This window comes from Pungitius pungitius, chromosome 21 (genome assembly GCF_949316345.1).
Source record: "Pungitius pungitius chromosome 21, fPunPun2.1, whole genome shotgun sequence".
In the NCBI taxonomy this organism is placed as follows: Eukaryota; Metazoa; Chordata; class Actinopteri; order Perciformes; family Gasterosteidae; genus Pungitius; species Pungitius pungitius.
In genome coordinates, this window is record NC_084920.1 from 11,018,989 (window position 1) to 11,038,325 (window position 19,337).

A 19,337-nucleotide genomic window follows, 5' to 3' on the forward strand; every position below is an offset into this window, starting at 1 on the left:
AAGGTAGATTATTAAACTTGGGGAGCATGAACTAGCAGCTGACTTTCTTTTGGACTTTTCCTTGCAATAAAAGCTTTTGTTAAGCGCAAATAACACTAAATAGTTGGAGGTCGTTTCAACCCTTTCCATATTGTTGGCCAGTATGGGGATTGAACCCATGACCTTGGCGTTATTAGCACCACGCTCTGACCATCTGAGCTAACCGGCCCATGCCTAAAGGTCTCATCCAACTCCACTAAATCCAGACAGTTTTCCAGAAAAGACATTCTAAAATGCAAGCAGCATAAAACTGTCAACTGAGTGTGAGTGCCTATCATCTTCAGTTGCAAAGTTCCCATTGAGGAAGCAAAAGGAAATGCCATTGTGTTGGGAGCATTGACGCTTCTAGCAGATAAAATTCATGGTTTCACCAAGCTTCTTTCGACGAACTTCCAATTTTCAACCACGAAGGGACTCGACCCCTCAATCTTCTGATCCGAAGTCAGACGCCTTGTCCATTAGGCCACGTGGTCACAGAAAGCAAGACTTTCACATTTTACAAGTGCTTTTGTAAAATTGAAAAACGATTGGGGCACAGTGGAATCTTTGAAAACATACATTATCATTTGTATTTTTTTCAAGCATGTTACCTAGCAAAATGTTACCAGTTTTTGATCGTCTTTAGGTGTGATAAACTACTTGCTGGGCTTTAGTAGAGAGGACGGATGGGTTTTTCACACAAAAATTCTTTGGATGAAGGTAGATTATTAAACTTGGGGAGCATGAACTAGCAGCTGACTTTCTTTTGGACTTTTCCTTGCAATAAAAGCTTTTGTTAAGCGCAAATAACACTAAATAGTTGGAGGTCGTTTCAACCCTTTCCATATTGTTGGCCAGTATGGGGATTGAACCCATGACCTTGGCGTTATTAGCACCTCGCTCTGACCATCTGAGCTAACCGGCCCATGCCCAAAGGTCTCATCCAACTCCACTAAATCCAGACAGTTTTCCAGAAAAGACGTTCTAAAATGCAGGCAGCATAAAACTGTCAACTGAGTGTCAGTGCCTATCATCTTCAGTTGTAAAGTTCCCATTGAAGATGCAAAAGGAAATGCCATTGTGTTGGGAGCATTGACGCTTCTAGCAGATAAAATTCATGGTTTCACCAAGCTTCTTTCGACGAACTTCCAATTTTCAACCACGAAGGGACTCGACCCCTCAATCTTCTGATCCGAAGTCAGACGCCTTGTCCATTAGGCCACGTGGTCACAGAAAGCAAGACTTTCACATTTTACAAGTGCTTTTGTAAAATTGAAAAACGATTGGGGCACAGTGGAATCTTTGAAAACATACATTATCATTTGTATTTTTTTCAAGCATGTTACCTAGCAAAATGTTACCAGTTTTTGATCGTCTTTAGGTGTGATAAACTACTTGCTGGGCTTTAGTAGAGAGGACGGATGGGTTTTTCACACAAAAATTCTTTGGATGAAGGTAGATTATTAAACTTGGGGAGCATGAACTAGCAGCTGACTTTCTTTTGGACTTTTCCTTGCAATAAAAGCTTTTGTTAAGCGCAAATAACACTAAATAGTTGGAGGTCGTTTCAACCCTTTCCATATTGTTGGCCAGTATGGGGATTGAACCCATGACCTTGGCGTTATTAGCACCACGCTCTGACCATCTGAGCTAACCGGCCCATGCCCAAAGGTCTCATCCAACTCCACTAAATCCAGACAGTTTTCCAGAAAAGACGTTCTAAAATGCAGGCAGCATAAAACTGTCAACTGAGTGTCAGTGCCTATCATCTTCAGTTGTAAAGTTCCCATTGAAGATGCAAAAGGAAATGCCATTGTGTTGGGAGCATTGACGCTTCTAGCAGATAAAATTCATGGTTTCACCAAGCTTCTTTCGACGAACTTCCAATTTTCAACCACGAAGGGACTCGACCCCTCAATCTTCTGATCCGAAGTCAGACGCCTTGTCCATTAGGCCACGTGGTCACAGAAAGCAAGACTTTCACATTTTACAAGTGCTTTTGTAAAATTGAAAAACGATTGGGGCACAGTGGAATCTTTGAAAACATACATTATCATTTGTATTTTTTTCAAGCATGTTACCTAGCAAAATGTTACCAGTTTTTGATCGTCTTTAGGTGTGATAAACTACTTGCTGGGCTTTAGTAGAGAGGACGGATGGGTTTTTCACACAAAAATTCTTTGGATGAAGGTAGATTATTAAACTTGGGGAGCATGAACTAGCAGCTGACTTTCTTTTGGACTTTTCCTTGCAATAAAAGCTTTTGTTAAGCGCAAATAACACTAAATAGTTGGAGGTCGTTTCAACCCTTTCCATATTGTTGGCCAGTATGGGGATTGAACCCATGACCTTGGCGTTATTAGCACCACGCTCTGACCATCTGAGCTAACCGGCCCATGCCCAAAGGTCTCATCCAACTCCACTAAATCCAGACAGTTTTCCAGAAAAGACGTTCTAAAATGCAGGCAGCATAAAACTGTCAACTGAGTGTCAGTGCCTATCATCTTCAGTTGTAAAGTTCCCATTGAAGATGCAAAAGGAAATGTCATTTGTTGGGAGCATTGACGCTTCTAGCAGATACAATTCATGGTTTCACCAAGCATCTTACGAAGAACTTGCAATTGTCAACCACGAAGGGACTCGAACCCTGAATCTTCTGATCCTAAGTCAGACGCCTTATCCATTAGGCCACGTGGTCGCAGAAGGCAAGAATTTCACATTTTACAAGTGCTATTGTAAAATTGAAAAACGATTGGGGCACAGTGGAATCTTTGAAAACATACATTATCATTTGTATTTTTTTCAAGCATGTTACCTAGCAAAATGTTACCAGTTTTTGATCGTCTTTAGGTGTGATAAACTACTTGCTGGGCTTTAGTAGAGAGGACGGATGGGTTTTTCACACAAAAATTCTTTGGATGAAGGTAGATTATTAAACTTGAGGAGCATGAACTAGCAGCTGACTTTCTTTTGGACTTTTCCTTGCAATAAAAGCTTTTGTTAAGCGCAAATAACACTAAATAGTTGGAGGTCGTTTCAACCCTTTCCATATTGTTGGCCAGTATGGGGATTGAACCCATGACCTTGGCGTTATTAGCAGCACGCTCTAACCATCTGAGCTAACCGGCCCATGCTCAAAGGTCTCATCCAACTCCACTAAATCCAGACAGTTTTCCACAAAAGACGTTCTAAAATGCAGGCAGCATAAAACTGTCAACTGAGTGTGAGTGCCTATCATCTTCAGTTGCAAAGTTCCCATTGAGGAAGCAAAAGCCATTGTGTTGGGAGCATTGACGCTTCTAGCAGATACAATTCATGGTTTTACCAAGCTTCTCACGAAGAACTTGCAATTTTCAACCACGAAGGGACTCGAACCCTCAATCTTCTGATCCGAAGTCAGACGCCTTGTCCATTAGGCCACGTGGTCGCAGAAAGCAAGACTTTCACATTTTACAAGTGCTATTGTAAAATTGAAAAACGATTGGGGCACAGTGGAATCTTTGAAAACATACCTTATCATTTGTATTTTTTTCAAGCATGTTACCTAGCAAAATGTTACCAGTTTTTGATCGTCTTTAGGTGTGATAAACTACTTGCTGGGCTTTAGTAGAGAGGACGGATGTGTTTTTCACACAAAAAACCTTTGGATGAAGGTAGATTATTAAACTTGGGGAGCCTGAACTAGCAGCTGACTTTCTTTTGGACTTTTCCTTGCAATAAAAGCTTTTGTTAAGCGCAAATAACACTAAATAGTTGGAGGTCGTTTTCTTCCCTTTCCATATTGTTGGCCAGTATGGGGATTGAACCCATGACCTTGGCGTTATTAGCACCACGCTCTGACCATCTGAGCTAACCGGCCCATGCCTAAAGGTCTCATCCAACTCCACTAAATCCAGACAGTTTTCCAGAAAAGACATTCTAAAATGCAAGCAGCATAAAACTGTCAACTGAGTGTGAGTGCCTATCATCTTCAGTTGCAAAGTTCCCATTGAGGAAGCAAAAGGAAATGCCATTGTGTTGGGAGCATTGACGCTTCTAGCAGATAAAATTCATGGTTTCACCAAGCTTCTTTCGACGAACTTCCAATTTTCAACCACGAAGGGACTCGAACCCTCAATCTTCTGATCCGAAGTCAGACGCCTTGTCCATTAGGCCACGTGGTCACAGAAAGCAAGACTTTCACATTTTACAAGTGCTATTATAAAATTGAAAAACGATTGGGGCACAGTGGAATCTTTGAAAACATACATTATCATTTGTACTTTTTTCAAGCATGTTACCCAGCAAAATGTTACCAGTTTTTGATCGTCTTTAGGTGTGATAAACTAGCCTTTCCATATTGTTGGCCAGTATGGGGATTGAACCCATGACCTTGGCGTTATTAGCACCACGCTCTGACCATCTGAGCTAACCGGCCGATGCCTAAAGGTCTCATCCAACTCCACTAAATCCAGACAGTTTTCCAGAAAAGACATTCTAAAATGCAAGCAGCATAAAACTGTCAACTGAGTGTGAGTGCCTATCATCTTCAGTTGCAAAGTTCCCATTGAGGAAGCAAAAGGAAATGCCATTGTGTTGGGAGCATTGACGCTTCTAGCAGATAAAATTCATGGTTTCACCAAGCTTCTTTCGACGAACTTCCAATTTTCAACCACGAAGGGACTCGACCCCTCATCTTCTGATCCGAAGTCAGAGGCCTTGTCCATTAGGCCACGTGGTCACAGAAAGCAAGACTTTCACATTTTACAAGTGCTTTTGTAAAATTGAAAAACGATTGGGGCACAGTGGAATCTTTGAAAACATACATTATCATTTGTATTTTTTTCAAGCATGTTACCTAGCAAAATGTTACCAGTTTTTGATCGTCTTTAGGTGTGATAAACTACTTGCTGGGCTTTAGTAGAGAGGACGGATGGGTTTTTCACACAAAAATTCTTTGGATGAAGGTAGATTATTAAACTTGGGGAGCATGAACTAGCAGCTGACTTTCTTTTGGACTTTTCCTTGCAATAAAAGCTTTTGTTAAGCGCAAATAACACTAAATAGTTGGAGGTCGTTTCAACCCTTTCCATATTGTTGGCCAGTATGGGGATTGAACCCATGACCTTGGCGTTATTAGCACCACGCTCTGACCATCTGAGCTAACCGGCCCATGCCTAAAGGTCTCATCCAACTCCACTAAATCCAGACAGTTTTCCAGAAAAGACATTCTAAAATGCAAGCAGCATAAAACTGTCAACTGAGTGTGAGTGCCTATCATCTTCAGTTGCAAAGTTCCCATTGAGGAAGCAAAAGGAAATGCCATTGTGTTGGGAGCATTGACGCTTCTAGCAGATAAAATTCATGGTTTCACCAAGCTTCTTTCGACGAACTTCCAATTTTCAACCACGAAGGGACTCGACCCCTCAATCTTCTGATCCGAAGTCAGACGCCTTGTCCATTAGGCCACGTGGTCACAGAAAGCAAGACTTTCACATTTTACAAGTGCTTTTGTAAAATTGAAAAACGATTGGGGCACAGTGGAATCTTTGAAAACATACATTATCATTTGTATTTTTTTCAAGCATGTTACCTAGCAAAATGTTACCAGTTTTTGATCGTCTTTAGGTGTGATAAACTACTTGCTGGGCTTTAGTAGAGAGGACGGATGGGTTTTTCACACAAAAATTCTTTGGATGAAGGTAGATTATTAAACTTGGGGAGCATGAACTAGCAGCTGACTTTCTTTTGGACTTTTCCTTGCAATAAAAGCTTTTGTTAAGCGCAAATAACACTAAATAGTTGGAGGTCGTTTCAACCCTTTCCATATTGTTGGCCAGTATGGGGATTGAACCCATGACCTTGGCGTTATTAGCACCACGCTCTGACCATCTGAGCTAACCGGCCCATGCCCAAAGGTCTCATCCAACTCCACTAAATCCAGACAGTTTTCCAGAAAAGACGTTCTAAAATGCAGGCAGCATAAAACTGTCAACTGAGTGTCAGTGCCTATCATCTTCAGTTGTAAAGTTCCCATTGAAGATGCAAAAGGAAATGCCATTGTGTTGGGAGCATTGACGCTTCTAGCAGATAAAATTCATGGTTTCACCAAGCTTCTTTCGACGAACTTCCAATTTTCAACCACGAAGGGACTCGACCCCTCAATCTTCTGATCCGAAGTCAGACGCCTTGTCCATTAGGCCACGTGGTCACAGAAAGCAAGACTTTCACATTTTACAAGTGCTTTTGTAAAATTGAAAAACGATTGGGGCACAGTGGAATCTTTGAAAACATACATTATCATTTGTATTTTTTTCAAGCATGTTACCTAGCAAAATGTTACCAGTTTTTGATCGTCTTTAGGTGTGATAAACTACTTGCTGGGCTTTAGTAGAGAGGACGGATGGGTTTTTCACACAAAAATTCTTTGGATGAAGGTAGATTATTAAACTTGGGGAGCATGAACTAGCAGCTGACTTTCTTTTGGACTTTTCCTTGCAATAAAAGCTTTTGTTAAGCGCAAATAACACTAAATAGTTGGAGGTCGTTTCAACCCTTTCCATATTGTTGGCCAGTATGGGGATTGAACCCATGACCTTGGCGTTATTAGCACCACGCTCTGACCATCTGAGCTAACCGGCCCATGCCCAAAGGTCTCATCCAACTCCACTAAATCCAGACAGTTTTCCAGAAAAGACGTTCTAAAATGCAGGCAGCATAAAACTGTCAACTGAGTGTCAGTGCCTATCATCTTCAGTTGTAAAGTTCCCATTGAAGATGCAAAAGGAAATGTCATTTGTTGGGAGCATTGACGCTTCTAGCAGATACAATTCATGGTTTCACCAAGCATCTTACGAAGAACTTGCAATTGTCAACCACGAAGGGACTCGAACCCTGAATCTTCTGATCCTAAGTCAGACGCCTTATCCATTAGGCCACGTGGTCGCAGAAGGCAAGAATTTCACATTTTACAAGTGCTATTGTAAAATTGAAAAACGATTGGGGCACAGTGGAATCTTTGAAAACATACATTATCATTTGTATTTTTTTCAAGCATGTTACCTAGCAAAATGTTACCAGTTTTTGATCGTCTTTAGGTGTGATAAACTACTTGCTGGGCTTTAGTAGAGAGGACGGATGGGTTTTTCACACAAAAATTCTTTGGATGAAGGTAGATTATTAAACTTGAGGAGCATGAACTAGCAGCTGACTTTCTTTTGGACTTTTCCTTGCAATAAAAGCTTTTGTTAAGCGCAAATAACACTAAATAGTTGGAGGTCGTTTCAACCCTTTCCATTGTGTTGGCCAGTATGGGGATTGAACCCATGACCTTGGCGTTATTAGCAGCACGCTCTAACCATCTGAGCTAACCGGCCCATGCTCAAAGGTCTCATCCAACTCCACTAAATCCAGACAGTTTTCCACAAAAGACGTTCTAAAATGCAGGCAGCATAAAACTGTCAACTGAGTGTGAGTGCCTATCATCTTCAGTTGCAAAGTTCCCATTGAGGAAGCAAAAGCCATTGTGTTGGGAGCATTGACGCTTCTAGCAGATACAATTCATGGTTTTACCAAGCTTCTCACGAAGAACTTGCAATTTTCAACCACGAAGGGACTCGAACCCTCAATCTTCTGATCCGAAGTCAGACGCCTTGTCCATTAGGCCACGTGGTCGCAGAAAGCAAGACTTTCACATTTTACAAGTGCTATTGTAAAATTGAAAAACGATTGGGGCACAGTGGAATCTTTGAAAACATACCTTATCATTTGTATTTTTTTCAAGCATGTTACCTAGCAAAATGTTACCAGTTTTTGATCGTCTTTAGGTGTGATAAACTACTTGCTGGGCTTTAGTAGAGAGGACGGATGTGTTTTTCACACAAAAAACCTTTGGATGAAGGTAGATTATTAAACTTGGGGAGCCTGAACTAGCAGCTGACTTTCTTTTGGACTTTTCCTTGCAATAAAAGCTTTTGTTAAGCGCAAATAACACTAAATAGTTGGAGGTCGTTTTCTTCCCTTTCCATATTGTTGGCCAGTATGGGGATTGAACCCATGACCTTGGCGTTATTAGCACCACGCTCTGACCATCTGAGCTAACCGGCCCATGCCTAAAGGTCTCATCCAACTCCACTAAATCCAGACAGTTTTCCAGAAAAGACATTCTAAAATGCAAGCAGCATAAAACTGTCAACTGAGTGTGAGTGCCTATCATCTTCAGTTGCAAAGTTCCCATTGAGGAAGCAAAAGGAAATGCCATTGTGTTGGGAGCATTGACGCTTCTAGCAGATAAAATTCTTGGTTTCACCAAGCTTCTTTCGACGAACTTCCAATTTTCAACCACGAAGGGACTCGAACCCTCAATCTTCTGATCCGAAGTCAGACGCCTTGTCCATTAGGCCACGTGGTCACAGAAAGCAAGACTTTCACATTTTACAAGTGCTATTATAAAATTGAAAAACGATTGGGGCACAGTGGAATCTTTGAAAACATACATTATCATTTGTACTTTTTTCAAGCATGTTACCCAGCAAAATGTTACCAGTTTTTGATCGTCTTTAGGTGTGATAAACTAGCCTTTCCATATTGTTGGCCAGTATGGGGATTGAACCCATGACCTTGGCGTTATTAGCACCACGCTCTGACCATCTGAGCTAACCGGCCGATGCCTAAAGGTCTCATCCAACTCCACTAAATCCAGACAGTTTTCCAGAAAAGACATTCTAAAATGCAAGCAGCATAAAACTGTCAACTGAGTGTGAGTGCCTATCATCTTCAGTTGCAAAGTTCCCATTGAGGAAGCAAAAGGAAATGCCATTGTGTTGGGAGCATTGACGCTTCTAGCAGATAAAATTCATGGTTTCACCAAGCTTCTTTCGACGAACTTCCAATTTTCAACCACGAAGGGACTCGACCCCTCATCTTCTGATCCGAAGTCAGAGGCCTTGTCCATTAGGCCACGTGGTCACAGAAAGCAAGACTTTCACATTTTACAAGTGCTTTTGTAAAATTGAAAAACGATTGGGGCACAGTGGAATCTTTGAAAACATACATTATCATTTGTATTTTTTTCAAGCATGTTACCTAGCAAAATGTTACCAGTTTTTGATCGTCTTTAGGTGTGATAAACTACTTGCTGGGCTTTAGTAGAGAGGACGGATGGGTTTTTCACACAAAAATTCTTTGGATGAAGGTAGATTATTAAACTTGGGGAGCATGAACTAGCAGCTGACTTTCTTTTGGACTTTTCCTTGCAATAAAAGCTTTTGTTAAGCGCAAATAACACTAAATAGTTGGAGGTCGTTTCAACCCTTTCCATATTGTTGGCCAGTATGGGGATTGAACCCATGACCTTGGCGTTATTAGCACCACGCTCTGACCATCTGAGCTAACCGGCCCATGCCTAAAGGTCTCATCCAACTCCACTAAATCCAGACAGTTTTCCAGAAAAGACATTCTAAAATGCAAGCAGCATAAAACTGTCAACTGAGTGTGAGTGCCTATCATCTTCAGTTGCAAAGTTCCCATTGAGGAAGCAAAAGGAAATGCCATTGTGTTGGGAGCATTGACGCTTCTAGCAGATAAAATTCATGGTTTCACCAAGCTTCTTTCGACGAACTTCCAATTTTCAACCACGAAGGGACTCGACCCCTCAATCTTCTGATCCGAAGTCAGACGCCTTGTCCATTAGGCCACGTGGTCACAGAAAGCAAGACTTTCACATTTTACAAGTGCTTTTGTAAAATTGAAAAACGATTGGGGCACAGTGGAATCTTTGAAAACATACATTATCATTTGTATTTTTTTCAAGCATGTTACCTAGCAAAATGTTACCAGTTTTTGATCGTCTTTAGGTGTGATAAACTACTTGCTGGGCTTTAGTAGAGAGGACGGATGGGTTTTTCACACAAAAATTCTTTGGATGAAGGTAGATTATTAAACTTGGGGAGCATGAACTAGCAGCTGACTTTCTTTTGGACTTTTCCTTGCAATAAAAGCTTTTGTTAAGCGCAAATAACACTAAATAGTTGGAGGTCGTTTCAACCCTTTCCATATTGTTGGCCAGTATGGGGATTGAACCCATGACCTTGGCGTTATTAGCACCACGCTCTGACCATCTGAGCTAACCGGCCCATGCCCAAAGGTCTCATCCAACTCCACTAAATCCAGACAGTTTTCCAGAAAAGACGTTCTAAAATGCAGGCAGCATAAAACTGTCAACTGAGTGTCAGTGCCTATCATCTTCAGTTGTAAAGTTCCCATTGAAGATGCAAAAGGAAATGCCATTGTGTTGGGAGCATTGACGCTTCTAGCAGATAAAATTCATGGTTTCACCAAGCTTCTTTCGACGAACTTCCAATTTTCAACCACGAAGGGACTCGACCCCTCAATCTTCTGATCCGAAGTCAGACGCCTTGTCCATTAGGCCACGTGGTCACAGAAAGCAAGACTTTCACATTTTACAAGTGCTTTTGTAAAATTGAAAAACGATTGGGGCACAGTGGAATCTTTGAAAACATACATTATCATTTGTATTTTTTTCAAGCATGTTACCTAGCAAAATGTTACCAGTTTTTGATCGTCTTTAGGTGTGATAAACTACTTGCTGGGCTTTAGTAGAGAGGACGAATGGGTTTTTCACACAAAAATTCTTTGGATGAAGGTAGATTATTAAACTTGGGGAGCATGAACTAGCAGCTGACTTTCTTTTGGACTTTTCCTTGCAATAAAAGCTTTTGTTAAGCGCAAATAACACTAAATAGTTGGAGGTCGTTTCAACCCTTTCCATATTGTTGGCCAGTATGGGGATTGAACCCATGACCTTGGCGTTATTAGCACCACGCTCTGACCATCTGAGCTAACCGGCCCATGCCCAAAGGTCTCATCCAACTCCACTAAATCCAGACAGTTTTCCAGAAAAGACGTTCTAAAATGCAGGCAGCATAAAACTGTCAACTGAGTGTCAGTGCCTATCATCTTCAGTTGTAAAGTTCCCATTGAAGATGCAAAAGGAAATGTCATTTGTTGGGAGCATTGACGCTTCTAGCAGATACAATTCATGGTTTCACCAAGCATCTTACGAAGAACTTGCAATTGTCAACCACGAAGGGACTCGAACCCTGAATCTTCTGATCCTAAGTCAGACGCCTTATCCATTAGGCCACGTGGTCGCAGAAAGCAAGTATTTCACATTTTACAAGTGCTATTGTAAAATTGAAAAACGATTGGGGCACAGTGGAATCTTTGAAAACATACATTATCATTTGTATTTTTTTCAAGCATGTTACCTAGCAAAATGTTACCAGTTTTTGATCGTCTTTAGGTGTGATAAACTACTTGCTGGGCTTTAGTAGAGAGGACGGATGGGTTTTTCACACAAAAATTCTTTGGATGAAGGTAGATTATTAAACTTGAGGAGCATGAACTAGCAGCTGACTTTCTTTTGGACTTTTCCTTGCAATAAAAGCTTTTGTTAAGCGCAAATAACACTAAATAGTTGGAGGTCGTTTCAACCATTTCCATATTGTTGGCCAGTATGGGGATTGAACCCATGACCTTGGCGTTATTAGCACCACGCTCTAACCATCTGAGCTAACCGGCCCATGCTCAAAGGTCTCATCCAACTCCACTAAATCCAGACAGTTTTCCACAAAAGACGTTCTAAAATGCAGGCAGCATAAAACTGTCAACTGAGTGTGAGTGCCTATCATCTTCATTTGCAAAGTTCCCATTGAGGAAGCAAAAGCCATTGTGTTGGGAGCATTGACGCTTCTAGCAGATACAATTCATGGTTTTACCAAGCTTCTCACGAAGAACTTGCAATTTTCAACCACGAAGGGACTCGAACCCTCAATCTTCTGATCCGAAGTCAGACGCCTTGTCCATTAGGCCACGTGGTCGCAGAAAGCAAGACTTTCACATTTTACAAGTGCTATTGTAAAATTGAAAAACGATTGGGGCACAGTGGAATCTTTGAAAACATACATTATCATTTGTATTTTTTTCAAGCATGTTACCTAGCAAAATGTTACCAGTTTTTGATCGTCTTTAGGTGTGATAAACTACTTGCTGGGCTTTAGTAGAGAGGACGGATGGGTTTTTCACACAAAAATTCTTTGGATGAAGGTAGATTATTAAACTTGGGGAGCATGAACTAGCAGCTGACTTTCTTTTGGACTTTTCCTTGCAATAAAAGCTTTTGTTAAGCGCAAATAACACTAAATAGTTGGAGGTCGTTTCAACCCTTTCAATATTGTTGGCCAGTATGGGGATTGAACCCATGACCTTGGCGTTATTAGCACCACGCTCTGACCATCTGAGCTAACCGGCCCATGCCCAAAGGTCTCATCCAACTCCACTAAATCCAGACAGTTTTCCAGAAAAGACGTTCTAAAATGCAGGCAGCATAAAACTGTCAACTGAGTGTCAGTGCCTATCATCTTCAGTTGTAAAGTTCCCATTGAAGATGCAAAAGGAAATGTCATTTGTTGGGAGCATTGACGCTTCTAGCAGATACAATTCATGGTTTCACCAAGCATCTTACGAAGAACTTGCAATTGTCAACCACGAAGGGACTCGAACCCTGAATCTTCTGATCCTAAGTCAGACGCCTTATCCATTAGGCCACGTGGTCGCAGAAGGCAAGAATTTCACATTTTACAAGTGCTATTGTAAAATTGAAAAACGATTGGGGCACAGTGGAATCTTTGAAAACATACATTATCATTTGTATTTTTTTCAAGCATGTTACCTAGCAAAATGTTACCAGTTTTTGATCGTCTTTAGGTGTGATAAACTACTTGCTGGGCTTTAGTAGAGAGGACGGATGGGTTTTTCACACAAAAATTCTTTGGATGAAGGTAGATTATTAAACTTGAGGAGCATGAACTAGCAGCTGACTTTCTTTTGGACTTTTCCTTGCAATAAAAGCTTTTGTTAAGCGCAAATAACACTAAATAGTTGGAGGTTGTTTTCTACCCTTTCCATATTGTTGGCCAGTATGGGGATTGAACCCATGACCTTGGCGTTATTAGCACCACGCTCTGACCATCTGAGCTAACCGGCCCATGCCTAAAGGTCTCATCCAACTCCACTAAATCCAGACAGTTTTCCAGAAAAGACATTCTAAAATGCAAGCAGCATAAAACTGTCAACTGAGTGTGAGTGCCTATCATCTTCAGTTGCAAAGTTCCCATTGAGGAAGCAAAAGCCATTGTGTTGGGAGCATTGACGCTTCTAGCAGATACAATTCATGGTTTTACCAAGCTTCTCACGAAGAACTTGCAATTTTCAACCACGAAGGGACTCGAACCCTCAATCTTCTGATCCGAAGTCAGACGCCTTGTCCATTAGGCCACGTGGTCGCAGAAAGCAAGACTTTCACATTTTACAAGTGCTATTGTAAAATTGAAAAACGATTGGGGCACAGTGGAATCTTTGAAAACATACCTTATCATTTGTATTTTTTTCAAGCATGTTACCTAGCAAAATGTTACCAGTTTTTGATCGTCTTTAGGTGTGATAAACTACTTGCTGGGCTTTAGTAGAGAGGACGGATGGGTTTTTCACACAAAAATTCTTTGGATGAAGGTAGATTATTAAACTTGGGGAGCATGAACTAGCAGCTGACTTTCTTTTGGACTTTTCCTTGCAATAAAAGCTTTTGTTAAGCGCAAATAACACTAAATAGTTGGAGGTCGTTTCAACCCTTTCCATATTGTTGGCCAGTATGGGGATTGAACCCATGACCTTGGCGTTATTAGCACCACGCTCTGACCATCTGAGCTAACCGGCCCATGCCCAAAGGTCTCATCCAACTCCACTAAATCCAGACAGTTTTCCAGAAAAGACGTTCTAAAATGCAGGCAGCATAAAACTGTCAACTGAGTGTCAGTGCCTATCATCTTCAGTTGTAAAGTTCCCATTGAAGATGCAAAAGGAAATGCCATTGTGTTGGGAGCATTGACGCTTCTAGCAGATAAAATTCATGGTTTCACCAAGCTTCTTTCGACGAACTTCCAATTTTCAACCACGAAGGGACTCGACCCCTCAATCTTCTGATCCGAAGTCAGACGCCTTGTCCATTAGGCCACGTGGTCGCAGAAAGCAAGACTTTCACATTTTACAAGTGCTATTGTAAAATTGAAAAACGATTGGGGCACAGTGGAATCTTTGAAAACATACCTTATCATTTGTATTTTTTTCAAGCATGTTACCTAGCAAAATGTTACCAGTTTTTGATCGTCTTTAGGTGTGATAAACTACTTGCTGGGCTTTAGTAGAGAGGACGGATGTGTTTTTCACACAAAAAACCTTTGGATGAAGGTAGATTATTAAACTTGGGGAGCCTGAACTAGCAGCTGACTTTCTTTTGGACTTTTCCTTGCAATAAAAGCTTTTGTTAAGCGCAAATAACACTAAATAGTTGGAGGTCGTTTTCTTCCCTTTCCATATTGTTGGCCAGTATGGGGATTGAACCCATGACCTTGGCGTTATTAGCACCACGCTCTGACCATCTGAGCTAACCGGCCCATGCCTAAAGGTCTCATCCAACTCCACTAAATCCAGACAGTTTTCCAGAAAAGACATTCTAAAATGCAAGCAGCATAAAACTGTCAACTGAGTGTGAGTGCCTATCATCTTCAGTTGCAAAGTTCCCATTGAGGAAGCAAAAGGAAATGCCATTGTGTTGGGAGCATTGACGCTTCTAGCAGATAAAATTCATGGTTTCACCAAGCTTCTTTCGACGAACTTCCAATTTTCAACCACGAAGGGACTCGAACCCTCAATCTTCTGATCCGAAGTCAGACGCCTTGTCCATTAGGCCACGTGGTCACAGAAAGCAAGACTTTCACATTTTACAAGTGCTATTATAAAATTGAAAAACGATTGGGGCACAGTGGAATCTTTGAAAACATACATTATCATTTGTACTTTTTTCAAGCATGTTACCCAGCAAAATGTTACCAGTTTTTGATCGTCTTTAGGTGTGATAAACTAGCCTTTCCATATTGTTGGCCAGTATGGGGATTGAACCCATGACCTTGGCGTTATTAGCACCACGCTCTGACCATCTGAGCTAACCGGCCGATGCCTAAAGGTCTCATCCAACTCCACTAAATCCAGACAGTTTTCCAGAAAAGACATTCTAAAATGCAAGCAGCATAAAACTGTCAACTGAGTGTGAGTGCCTATCATCTTCAGTTGCAAAGTTCCCATTGAGGAAGCAAAAGGAAATGCCATTGTGTTGGGAGCATTGACGCTTCTAGCAGATAAAATTCATGGTTTCACCAAGCTTCTTTCGACGAACTTCCAATTTTCAACCACGAAGGGACTCGACCCCTCATCTTCTGATCCGAAGTCAGAGGCCTTGTCCATTAGGCCACGTGGTCACAGAAAGCAAGACTTTCACATTTTACAAGTGCTTTTGTAAAATTGAAAAACGATTGGGGCACAGTGGAATCTTTGAAAACATACATTATCATTTGTATTTTTTTCAAGCATGTTACCTAGCAAAATGTTACCAGTTTTTGATCGTCTTTAGGTGTGATAAACTACTTGCTGGGCTTTAGTAGAGAGGACGGATGGGTTTTTCACACAAAAATTCTTTGGATGAAGGTAGATTATTAAACTTGGGGAGCATGAACTAGCAGCTGACTTTCTTTTGGACTTTTCCTTGCAATAAAAGCTTTTGTTAAGCGCAAATAACACTAAATAGTTGGAGGTCGTTTCAACCCTTTCCATATTGTTGGCCAGTATGGGGATTGAACCCATGACCTTGGCGTTATTAGCACCACGCTCTGACCATCTGAGCTAACCGGCCCATGCCTAAAGGTCTCATCCAACTCCACTAAATCCAGACAGTTTTCCAGAAAAGACATTCTAAAATGCAAGCAGCATAAAACTGTCAACTGAGTGTGAGTGCCTATCATCTTCAGTTGCAAAGTTCCCATTGAGGAAGCAAAAGGAAATGCCATTGTGTTGGGAGCATTGACGCTTCTAGCAGATAAAATTCATGGTTTCACCAAGCTTCTTTCGACGAACTTCCAATTTTCAACCACGAAGGGACTCGACCCCTCAATCTTCTGATCCGAAGTCAGACGCCTTGTCCATTAGGCCACGTGGTCACAGAAAGCAAGACTTTCACATTTTACAAGTGCTTTTGTAAAATTGAAAAACGATTGGGGCACAGTGGAATCTTTGAAAACATACATTATCATTTGTATTTTTTTCAAGCATGTTACCTAGCAAAATGTTACCAGTTTTTGATCGTCTTTAGGTGTGATAAACTACTTGCTGGGCTTTAGTAGAGAGGACGGATGGGTTTTTCACACAAAAATTCTTTGGATGAAGGTAGATTATTAAACTTGGGGAGCATGAACTAGCAGCTGACTTTCTTTTGGACTTTTCCTTGCAATAAAAGCTTTTGTTAAGCGCAAATAACACTAAATAGTTGGAGGTCGTTTCAACCCTTTCCATATTGTTGGCCAGTATGGGGATTGAACCCATGACCTTGGCGTTATTAGCACCACGCTCTGACCATCTGAGCTAACCGGCCCATGCCCAAAGGTCTCATCCAACTCCACTAAATCCAGACAGTTTTCCAGAAAAGACGTTCTAAAATGCAGGCAGCATAAAACTGTCAACTGAGTGTCAGTGCCTATCATCTTCAGTTGTAAAGTTCCCATTGAAGATGCAAAAGGAAATGCCATTGTGTTGGGAGCATTGACGCTTCTAGCAGATAAAATTCATGGTTTCACCAAGCTTCTTTCGACGAACTTCCAATTTTCAACCACGAAGGGACTCGACCCCTCAATCTTCTGATCCGAAGTCAGACGCCTTGTCCATTAGGCCACGTGGTCACAGAAAGCAAGACTTTCACATTTTACAAGTGCTTTTGTAAAATTGAAAAACGATTGGGGCACAGTGGAATCTTTGAAAACATACATTATCATTTGTATTTTTTTCAAGCATGTTACCTAGCAAAATGTTACCAGTTTTTGATCGTCTTTAGGTGTGATAAACTACTTGCTGGGCTTTAGTAGAGAGGACGGATGGGTTTTTCACACAAAAATTCTTTGGATGAAGGTAGATTATTAAACTTGGGGAGCATGAACTAGCAGCTGACTTTCTTTTGGACTTTTCCTTGCAATAAAAGCTTTTGTTAAGCGCAAATAACACTAAATAGTTGGAGGTCGTTTCAACCCTTTCCATATTGTTGGCCAGTATGGGGATTGAACCCATGACCTTGGCGTTATTAGCACCACGCTCTGACCATCTGAGCTAACCGGCCCATGCCCAAAGGTCTCATCCAACTCCACTAAATCCAGACAGTTTTCCAGAAAAGACGTTCTAAAATGCAGGCAGCATAAAACTGTCAACTGAGTGTCAGTGCCTATCATCTTCAGTTGTAAAGTTCCCATTGAAGATGCAAAAGGAAATGCCATTGTGTTGGGAGCATTGACGCTTCTAGCAGATAAAATTCATGGTTTCACCAAGCTTCTTTCGACGAACTTCCAATTTTCAACCACGAAGGGACTCGACCCCTCAATCTTCTGATCCGAAGTCAGACGCCTTGTCCATTAGGCCACGTGGTCACAGAAAGCAAGACTTTCACATTTTACAAGTGCTTTTGTAAAATTGAAAAACGATTGGGGCACAGTGGAATCTTTGAAAACATACATTATCATTTGTATTTTTTTCAAGCATGTTACCTAGCAAAATGTTACCAGTTTTTGATCGTCTTTAGGTGTGATAAACTACTTGCTGGGCTTTAGTAGAGAGGACGAATGGGTTTTTCACACAAAAATTCTTTGGATGAAGGTAGATTATTAAACTTGGGGAGCATGAACTAGCAGCTGACTTTCTTTTGGACTTTTCCTTGCAATAAAAGCTTTTGTTAAGCGCAAATAACACTAAATAGTTGGAGGTCGTTTCAACCCTTTCCATATTGTTGGCCAGTATGGGGATTGAACCCATGACCTTGGCGTTATTAGCACCACGCTCTGACCATCTGAGCTAACCGGCCCATGCCCAAAGGTCTCATCCAACTCCACTAAATCCAGACAGTTTTCCAGAAAAGACGTTCTAAAATGCAGGCAGCATAAAACTGTCAACTGAGTGTCAGTGCCTATCATCTTCAGTTGTAAAGTTCCCATTGAAGATGCAAAAGGAAATGTCATTTGTTGGGAGCATTGACGCTTCTAGCAGATACAATTCATGGTTTCACCAAGCATCTTACGAAGAACTTGCAATTGTCAACCACGAAGGGACTCGAACCCTGAATCTTCTGATCCTAAGTCAGACGCCTTATCCATTAGGCCACGTGGTCGCAGAAAGCAAGTATTTCACATTTTACAAGTGCTATTGTAAAATTGAAAAACGATTGGGGCACAGTGGAATCTTTGAAAACATACATTATCATTTGTATTTTTTTCAAGCATGTTACCTAGCAAAATGTTACCAGTTTTTGATCGTCTTTAGGTGTGATAAACTACTTGCTGGGCTTTAGTAGAGAGGACGGATGGGTTTTTCACACAAAAATTCTTTGGATGAAGGTAGATTATTAAACTTGAGGAGCATGAACTAGCAGCTGACTTTCTTTTGGACTTTTCCTTGCAATAAAAGCTTTTGTTAAGCGCAAATAACACTAAATAGTTGGAGGTCGTTTCAACCATTTCCATATTGTTGGCCAGTATGGGGATTGAACCCATGACCTTGGCGTTATTAGCACCACGCTCTAACCATCTGAGCTAACCGGCCCATGCTCAAAGGTCTCATCCAACTCCACTAAATCCAGACAGTTTTCCACAAAAGACGTTCTAAAATGCAGGCAGCATAAAACTGTCAACTGAGTGTGAGTGCCTATCATCTTCATTTGCAAAGTTCCCATTGAGGAAGCAAAAGCCATTGTGTTGGGAGCATTGACGCTTCTAGCAGATACAATTCATGGTTTTACCAAGCTTCTCACGAAGAACTTGCAATTTTCAACCACGAAGGGACTCGAACCCTCAATCTTCTGATCCGAAGTCAGACGCCTTGTCCATTAGGCCACGTGGTCGCAGAAAGCAAGACTTTCACATTTTACAAGTGCTATTGTAAAATTGAAAAACGATTGGGGCACAGTGGAATCTTTGAAAACATACATTATCATTTGTATTTTTTTCAAGCATGTTACCTAGCAAAATGTTACCAGTTTTTGATCGTCTTTAGGTGTGATAAACTACTTGCTGGGCTTTAGTAGAGAGGACGGATGGGTTTTTCACACAAAAATTCTTTGGATGAAGGTAGATTATTAAACTTGGGGAGCATGAACTAGCAGCTGACTTTCTTTTGGACTT

At 41.1% G+C, this 19,337-nt stretch overlaps 46 non-coding genes across 46 annotated transcripts; all 46 read right to left on the bottom strand.

The window, feature by feature from the left end:
- Positions 1-134: 134 nt before the first annotated feature.
- On the bottom strand, positions 135-208 carry trnai-aau (transfer RNA isoleucine (anticodon AAU)). Its single transcript has one exon. It is a non-coding gene; the product is annotated as a tRNA-Ile (tRNA).
- Positions 209-439: 231 nt separating this feature from the next.
- Positions 440-512, bottom strand: trnar-ucg (transfer RNA arginine (anticodon UCG)). The gene has a single exon. It is a non-coding gene; the product is annotated as a tRNA-Arg (tRNA).
- Positions 513-869: 357 nt separating this feature from the next.
- trnai-aau (transfer RNA isoleucine (anticodon AAU)) lies at positions 870-943 on the bottom strand. The gene has a single exon. It is a non-coding gene; the product is annotated as a tRNA-Ile (tRNA).
- A 231-nt stretch (positions 944-1,174) lies between these two features.
- trnar-ucg (transfer RNA arginine (anticodon UCG)) lies at positions 1,175-1,247 on the bottom strand. Its single transcript has one exon. It is a non-coding gene; the product is annotated as a tRNA-Arg (tRNA).
- Positions 1,248-1,604: 357 nt separating this feature from the next.
- Positions 1,605-1,678, bottom strand: trnai-aau (transfer RNA isoleucine (anticodon AAU)). Its single transcript has one exon. It is a non-coding gene; the product is annotated as a tRNA-Ile (tRNA).
- Positions 1,679-1,909: 231 nt separating this feature from the next.
- trnar-ucg (transfer RNA arginine (anticodon UCG)) lies at positions 1,910-1,982 on the bottom strand. Its single transcript has one exon. It is a non-coding gene; the product is annotated as a tRNA-Arg (tRNA).
- A 357-nt stretch (positions 1,983-2,339) lies between these two features.
- trnai-aau (transfer RNA isoleucine (anticodon AAU)) lies at positions 2,340-2,413 on the bottom strand. The gene has a single exon. It is a non-coding gene; the product is annotated as a tRNA-Ile (tRNA).
- A 660-nt stretch (positions 2,414-3,073) lies between these two features.
- On the bottom strand, positions 3,074-3,147 carry trnai-aau (transfer RNA isoleucine (anticodon AAU)). Its single transcript has one exon. It is a non-coding gene; the product is annotated as a tRNA-Ile (tRNA).
- Positions 3,148-3,372: 225 nt separating this feature from the next.
- On the bottom strand, positions 3,373-3,445 carry trnar-ucg (transfer RNA arginine (anticodon UCG)). Its single transcript has one exon. It is a non-coding gene; the product is annotated as a tRNA-Arg (tRNA).
- Positions 3,446-3,803: 358 nt separating this feature from the next.
- On the bottom strand, positions 3,804-3,877 carry trnai-aau (transfer RNA isoleucine (anticodon AAU)). Its single transcript has one exon. It is a non-coding gene; the product is annotated as a tRNA-Ile (tRNA).
- Positions 3,878-4,108: 231 nt separating this feature from the next.
- trnar-ucg (transfer RNA arginine (anticodon UCG)) lies at positions 4,109-4,181 on the bottom strand. The gene has a single exon. It is a non-coding gene; the product is annotated as a tRNA-Arg (tRNA).
- Positions 4,182-4,361: 180 nt separating this feature from the next.
- On the bottom strand, positions 4,362-4,435 carry trnai-aau (transfer RNA isoleucine (anticodon AAU)). The gene has a single exon. It is a non-coding gene; the product is annotated as a tRNA-Ile (tRNA).
- A 660-nt stretch (positions 4,436-5,095) lies between these two features.
- On the bottom strand, positions 5,096-5,169 carry trnai-aau (transfer RNA isoleucine (anticodon AAU)). The gene has a single exon. It is a non-coding gene; the product is annotated as a tRNA-Ile (tRNA).
- Positions 5,170-5,400: 231 nt separating this feature from the next.
- On the bottom strand, positions 5,401-5,473 carry trnar-ucg (transfer RNA arginine (anticodon UCG)). The gene has a single exon. It is a non-coding gene; the product is annotated as a tRNA-Arg (tRNA).
- A 357-nt stretch (positions 5,474-5,830) lies between these two features.
- trnai-aau (transfer RNA isoleucine (anticodon AAU)) lies at positions 5,831-5,904 on the bottom strand. Its single transcript has one exon. It is a non-coding gene; the product is annotated as a tRNA-Ile (tRNA).
- Positions 5,905-6,135: 231 nt separating this feature from the next.
- On the bottom strand, positions 6,136-6,208 carry trnar-ucg (transfer RNA arginine (anticodon UCG)). The gene has a single exon. It is a non-coding gene; the product is annotated as a tRNA-Arg (tRNA).
- Positions 6,209-6,565: 357 nt separating this feature from the next.
- trnai-aau (transfer RNA isoleucine (anticodon AAU)) lies at positions 6,566-6,639 on the bottom strand. Its single transcript has one exon. It is a non-coding gene; the product is annotated as a tRNA-Ile (tRNA).
- Positions 6,640-7,299: 660 nt separating this feature from the next.
- Positions 7,300-7,373, bottom strand: trnai-aau (transfer RNA isoleucine (anticodon AAU)). Its single transcript has one exon. It is a non-coding gene; the product is annotated as a tRNA-Ile (tRNA).
- Positions 7,374-7,598: 225 nt separating this feature from the next.
- On the bottom strand, positions 7,599-7,671 carry trnar-ucg (transfer RNA arginine (anticodon UCG)). Its single transcript has one exon. It is a non-coding gene; the product is annotated as a tRNA-Arg (tRNA).
- Positions 7,672-8,029: 358 nt separating this feature from the next.
- On the bottom strand, positions 8,030-8,103 carry trnai-aau (transfer RNA isoleucine (anticodon AAU)). Its single transcript has one exon. It is a non-coding gene; the product is annotated as a tRNA-Ile (tRNA).
- A 231-nt stretch (positions 8,104-8,334) lies between these two features.
- Positions 8,335-8,407, bottom strand: trnar-ucg (transfer RNA arginine (anticodon UCG)). Its single transcript has one exon. It is a non-coding gene; the product is annotated as a tRNA-Arg (tRNA).
- Positions 8,408-8,587: 180 nt separating this feature from the next.
- On the bottom strand, positions 8,588-8,661 carry trnai-aau (transfer RNA isoleucine (anticodon AAU)). Its single transcript has one exon. It is a non-coding gene; the product is annotated as a tRNA-Ile (tRNA).
- Positions 8,662-9,321: 660 nt separating this feature from the next.
- trnai-aau (transfer RNA isoleucine (anticodon AAU)) lies at positions 9,322-9,395 on the bottom strand. Its single transcript has one exon. It is a non-coding gene; the product is annotated as a tRNA-Ile (tRNA).
- A 231-nt stretch (positions 9,396-9,626) lies between these two features.
- trnar-ucg (transfer RNA arginine (anticodon UCG)) lies at positions 9,627-9,699 on the bottom strand. Its single transcript has one exon. It is a non-coding gene; the product is annotated as a tRNA-Arg (tRNA).
- A 357-nt stretch (positions 9,700-10,056) lies between these two features.
- Positions 10,057-10,130, bottom strand: trnai-aau (transfer RNA isoleucine (anticodon AAU)). Its single transcript has one exon. It is a non-coding gene; the product is annotated as a tRNA-Ile (tRNA).
- A 231-nt stretch (positions 10,131-10,361) lies between these two features.
- Positions 10,362-10,434, bottom strand: trnar-ucg (transfer RNA arginine (anticodon UCG)). The gene has a single exon. It is a non-coding gene; the product is annotated as a tRNA-Arg (tRNA).
- A 357-nt stretch (positions 10,435-10,791) lies between these two features.
- trnai-aau (transfer RNA isoleucine (anticodon AAU)) lies at positions 10,792-10,865 on the bottom strand. Its single transcript has one exon. It is a non-coding gene; the product is annotated as a tRNA-Ile (tRNA).
- A 660-nt stretch (positions 10,866-11,525) lies between these two features.
- trnai-aau (transfer RNA isoleucine (anticodon AAU)) lies at positions 11,526-11,599 on the bottom strand. The gene has a single exon. It is a non-coding gene; the product is annotated as a tRNA-Ile (tRNA).
- A 225-nt stretch (positions 11,600-11,824) lies between these two features.
- On the bottom strand, positions 11,825-11,897 carry trnar-ucg (transfer RNA arginine (anticodon UCG)). The gene has a single exon. It is a non-coding gene; the product is annotated as a tRNA-Arg (tRNA).
- A 357-nt stretch (positions 11,898-12,254) lies between these two features.
- trnai-aau (transfer RNA isoleucine (anticodon AAU)) lies at positions 12,255-12,328 on the bottom strand. The gene has a single exon. It is a non-coding gene; the product is annotated as a tRNA-Ile (tRNA).
- A 661-nt stretch (positions 12,329-12,989) lies between these two features.
- On the bottom strand, positions 12,990-13,063 carry trnai-aau (transfer RNA isoleucine (anticodon AAU)). Its single transcript has one exon. It is a non-coding gene; the product is annotated as a tRNA-Ile (tRNA).
- Positions 13,064-13,288: 225 nt separating this feature from the next.
- Positions 13,289-13,361, bottom strand: trnar-ucg (transfer RNA arginine (anticodon UCG)). The gene has a single exon. It is a non-coding gene; the product is annotated as a tRNA-Arg (tRNA).
- Positions 13,362-13,718: 357 nt separating this feature from the next.
- Positions 13,719-13,792, bottom strand: trnai-aau (transfer RNA isoleucine (anticodon AAU)). The gene has a single exon. It is a non-coding gene; the product is annotated as a tRNA-Ile (tRNA).
- A 231-nt stretch (positions 13,793-14,023) lies between these two features.
- trnar-ucg (transfer RNA arginine (anticodon UCG)) lies at positions 14,024-14,096 on the bottom strand. The gene has a single exon. It is a non-coding gene; the product is annotated as a tRNA-Arg (tRNA).
- A 358-nt stretch (positions 14,097-14,454) lies between these two features.
- Positions 14,455-14,528, bottom strand: trnai-aau (transfer RNA isoleucine (anticodon AAU)). Its single transcript has one exon. It is a non-coding gene; the product is annotated as a tRNA-Ile (tRNA).
- Positions 14,529-14,759: 231 nt separating this feature from the next.
- trnar-ucg (transfer RNA arginine (anticodon UCG)) lies at positions 14,760-14,832 on the bottom strand. Its single transcript has one exon. It is a non-coding gene; the product is annotated as a tRNA-Arg (tRNA).
- A 180-nt stretch (positions 14,833-15,012) lies between these two features.
- trnai-aau (transfer RNA isoleucine (anticodon AAU)) lies at positions 15,013-15,086 on the bottom strand. The gene has a single exon. It is a non-coding gene; the product is annotated as a tRNA-Ile (tRNA).
- Positions 15,087-15,746: 660 nt separating this feature from the next.
- Positions 15,747-15,820, bottom strand: trnai-aau (transfer RNA isoleucine (anticodon AAU)). The gene has a single exon. It is a non-coding gene; the product is annotated as a tRNA-Ile (tRNA).
- A 231-nt stretch (positions 15,821-16,051) lies between these two features.
- trnar-ucg (transfer RNA arginine (anticodon UCG)) lies at positions 16,052-16,124 on the bottom strand. Its single transcript has one exon. It is a non-coding gene; the product is annotated as a tRNA-Arg (tRNA).
- Positions 16,125-16,481: 357 nt separating this feature from the next.
- Positions 16,482-16,555, bottom strand: trnai-aau (transfer RNA isoleucine (anticodon AAU)). Its single transcript has one exon. It is a non-coding gene; the product is annotated as a tRNA-Ile (tRNA).
- A 231-nt stretch (positions 16,556-16,786) lies between these two features.
- trnar-ucg (transfer RNA arginine (anticodon UCG)) lies at positions 16,787-16,859 on the bottom strand. Its single transcript has one exon. It is a non-coding gene; the product is annotated as a tRNA-Arg (tRNA).
- A 357-nt stretch (positions 16,860-17,216) lies between these two features.
- Positions 17,217-17,290, bottom strand: trnai-aau (transfer RNA isoleucine (anticodon AAU)). The gene has a single exon. It is a non-coding gene; the product is annotated as a tRNA-Ile (tRNA).
- Positions 17,291-17,521: 231 nt separating this feature from the next.
- On the bottom strand, positions 17,522-17,594 carry trnar-ucg (transfer RNA arginine (anticodon UCG)). The gene has a single exon. It is a non-coding gene; the product is annotated as a tRNA-Arg (tRNA).
- Positions 17,595-17,951: 357 nt separating this feature from the next.
- trnai-aau (transfer RNA isoleucine (anticodon AAU)) lies at positions 17,952-18,025 on the bottom strand. Its single transcript has one exon. It is a non-coding gene; the product is annotated as a tRNA-Ile (tRNA).
- A 660-nt stretch (positions 18,026-18,685) lies between these two features.
- Positions 18,686-18,759, bottom strand: trnai-aau (transfer RNA isoleucine (anticodon AAU)). The gene has a single exon. It is a non-coding gene; the product is annotated as a tRNA-Ile (tRNA).
- Positions 18,760-18,984: 225 nt separating this feature from the next.
- On the bottom strand, positions 18,985-19,057 carry trnar-ucg (transfer RNA arginine (anticodon UCG)). The gene has a single exon. It is a non-coding gene; the product is annotated as a tRNA-Arg (tRNA).
- Positions 19,058-19,337: the final 280 nt, after the last annotated feature.